The sequence below is a fragment of the Gossypium hirsutum genome, chromosome A12, assembly GCF_007990345.1.
Source record: "Gossypium hirsutum isolate 1008001.06 chromosome A12, Gossypium_hirsutum_v2.1, whole genome shotgun sequence".
In the NCBI taxonomy this organism is placed as follows: domain Eukaryota; kingdom Viridiplantae; phylum Streptophyta; class Magnoliopsida; order Malvales; family Malvaceae; genus Gossypium; species Gossypium hirsutum.
Window position 1 is genome coordinate 19,432,399 of NC_053435.1, and position 3,934 is coordinate 19,436,332.

Here is a 3,934-nt window from a genome sequence, read left to right on the forward strand (position 1 = left end):
AAATTTGCGTCACTACTGCTGTCTGAATCTATTTTGTGGTAAATTTTACCTATTTCATGGTTTCCATGGATTAGCTAGAAATTTGACATACATAGCACCAAATATGATCATGATTAGCCATTTCAATGGCTAATCATTACCAAGCATTTCCATACCACTCAATAACCATATCATAAGACCATATATACAAAATGATTATAATGCTATACTCAAAATACACAAGCCATTTTCGCATGGCTATACGAATATACATTACCAAAAGATACTTAATTAACAACAAAAGGTCAGTCCTATACATGCCATTATCAAAGTTCAACTAAAAGAGTACCAAAAAGGGCTTAGATAGTGTGGATGACTTCAACTTTGACACTTCCGAGTCCGATAGCTGACGAACAAAATCTATAATACAGAGAATTTAAGCAACAGAGTAAGTGTTTCGATGCTTAGTAAGCTTATAAGTAAGGAAATCATTTGAAACAAAAACACAAAAGAAATAGCATTCATAAGGATAAATAAATGTCTATGCACAAGATCACATATTCATTTTAATTTACACTTCTATCAATATGTTTACACATTCGAAGTCAAACTTAACTAAATTTCATTTGAATCAATTTCATGTAACTCGAGTGAGCTATAGACTTCATATAACCCTAAGGAATGGCCGGGAGAGCATTATTCGATTACATAATCACAACTTATACTGTACCAAATTTTTCCAATGTATATACGATCCATACCTGGTCATATTAGGGATTATGAGCACATTAATCGGAATTATTACGACAGAATCGCACCTTTCCAAACTTAAATACTTTCGGAATTTGGATCGGATGTAACAACCAGCACGAATGCCTTCAAGACTTAACCCGGTTATAATAACCTGTACGAATGCCTTCGGGACTTAACCCGGTTATAATAACCCGCATGAATGCCTTCGGGACTTAACCCGGTTATAATAACCCGCACGAATGCTATGCACATATATATATCATAAACCATTAGCATTTCCATTACATTACTAGAAAATAAGTTCAACATGCTTATCAACCCTTACTCTTACGGCTCAATAGCTACATACACGTAATAAGATTTCATTTCGCTATTCCACATGAATTCTTTAACCATTCGGCTCCAAGTCATATAAAATAAAAATCATTTGTTTCACTATGTAATTTATATAGAACCATAAGATCACAATTTATCTACTATGCTTTTATATAATACCTATAAAATCATAAGCTAAGTTCCGTTACTCAAAGACTTACCTCGGATATTTTGAATAGTTGCGGATAGACTACTTGATTGCTTTTTCTTTTCCTTTATCTGATTATGACCCTCTTAGCTCTTGAGCTTGATTCAAACAAATAGATCTTATTTAATAACTTATCAAATTAGCTATTCGATTAAATACATGTATATTATACAATTAAGTGCGAATGATTTTATTAACTAGTTATTCAAGCATTATACATATGCTCTACTCATGCCCCATCGAACATAATACTAGCTTAATACCTTGCATATTAGAATTTCATAGACATCATTTAGTTTCACATAATACACATATTGTCCCAAATCGACACAAGAGTCAAACGCATCACTCAAAATGCCGAAATCCAATTAAGTCTACCATTATAGCATTATCATATTTATGTACTTGGTAAGTTGCGTTTGAACACATTCGGCACTAGGTGTCCAACCAAATATTCCTTGAACACTAAACTCAATTTATAATCTTTCCTAATTAAAACATTTAACACCGACTAGACATGTTTACAAGCCTAAGCTGAATATTATTTTAGACATTCGAGAAATCATTTCTCAACTCAACTAAATTTTGTATGTCACACTCAAATATTCACACTAGTTTATTTTAACATTATAGCTGAAACCCTCAATTGGCTAACACAACCTCTTAATTCAATATAAACACGCATACATATATATATACAACCTAAATCCCTTTCTTAACTCGTAATTCACTAACTTGGGAGTTATTTTCTAACAAATTTTAACTTACTCTAATACCGAATGCTACTCAAGCTTTAAGCTCATGTCCTTTCATTATTAAGCAAATGTTATAACATAACTAACATCCCTTTTTTCAATTTGAACATCAACATATAAAGAAATTAAACACAAAGATTCATAGCCGAAACCTATACATAACATCATTCAAGGTTTAATCCCCTAAATTCATTCACAAAGCCGAACCTATTGAGAGATGTATATAAAACAATATCTAGTTAGTACATTCAAGCACCTACGGCATTCCCTTCTATATAAAACATGAATTTCTCACCTTATTTATGGCTTAGAATCACCGAATGGTTGCTCCCTTATTCCCTCTTAGAATCGGCCAAGAAGAAACAAGAATAAAGACTTGTTTCTTTCACCCATTTCCTTACTTTAACTATTATTATTCTATATTTTAAAGCCATTTAATAATGGAAAATGCTAAAATAAAATTCATATATTTTATAGTAACTTACAACATGGCCGGCCACTAACAACAAAATGGTTAATTTGACATGCAAAACCCTTCCTTTTAATACCTTCATTATATACCATCTTAAAAATTTGCCTATCACTTTTCATTTTTTCTCACATAAGTCCTATTTAATAATTTCATGCACAATAAACATAGAAAATAACAGTTAATTATTTTTATGACTCGGTTTTGTGGTCCCGAAACCGCTTTCTAACTAGGGTCACATTAGGGCTGTCACAATAAATTTCTAATTTTCAGCATAATACATCCATGACCCATTTTCATGCCTTGATAACTTTTCAAATTAATCCCTCAGATAGAGAGATTAAGCTATCCCGGTTTTAAAAATACCAAAATTACTAAAAACGAGACAAGAAAACTTACCCAACTAGGCCTTAAAAGCTTCTTTTCTCTCTCCTAGTGTTTCCATGTATTTCTAGGTTGAAGATGATGAAAATAAGATGATATAATTTCTTTTCATCTTTTAATTAATTAAGTATTTTGGTATTTCCAATTTAGTCCCTGTCCTTTTCTATAATTCCATGGATGAGTCACCATAAAAATCTACATAATTTTATTAATGGTCTAATTACCATATAAGGACCTTAAGTTTTGAATTCCATAGCTATTTCATTCTCACAGCTACTAGAATTCAAATTTCATATTTTATGCGATTTAGTCCTTCTCGTAATTAGGCATTAAACCAATAAAATTTTCATATCAAGATTTCCACAAGTTATTTCTATCATATTACGAGCCATATGGTAAAATAAAAATAAAATATATTTTGGATCAGATTTGTGGTCCTAAAACCATTGTTCCGATTTCGTTGAAAAATGGGTTGTTACACTCATAATGACAATTGTGAGGTTAGGACGTATGATATCCGTTGGCCAATTGGGATTTGTTTCCCAAATATTTGAGCCTGTAACCGTTTCACTTTCCCTCCAAAATTCCTTCACACCAAATTTTGGTCATAATTATCGACCTCCATCACTCACGTCGTACCCCATTTACTCCTTACTTTGCAATCGTTTTATTTTACCCTAACCTCTTTAATTCTTCTATAGTTACCCTAAATTTTCCTTCTCTCCACCCTTATTTGTGCTTTCTTCAGACACTATAAATTTTATTCTTCCTTTTCTACACAAACTTTTACCTTAACTTTCCACAATGGCTAGATGATCTACCCCTCAATCATCTACTATGCCACCTTGCACTTTCTTTAACGCTACAACCAAAAAGTGGTACCAGAACAACTTTTCCAAGCAACCCTTTTGCTTGGAAAAAGGTTTTCTTTTTAAAGGCGAGCCTTTCATGGGATACGATACTTTTGTTTCTTCTATCATCGAGCAACATGGATGGCAATTTTTTTGTTTGCATCCGGAGGATGTTCTGACCAAGATTGTTCGTGAGTTATATGCTCACCTAACTTCCGCA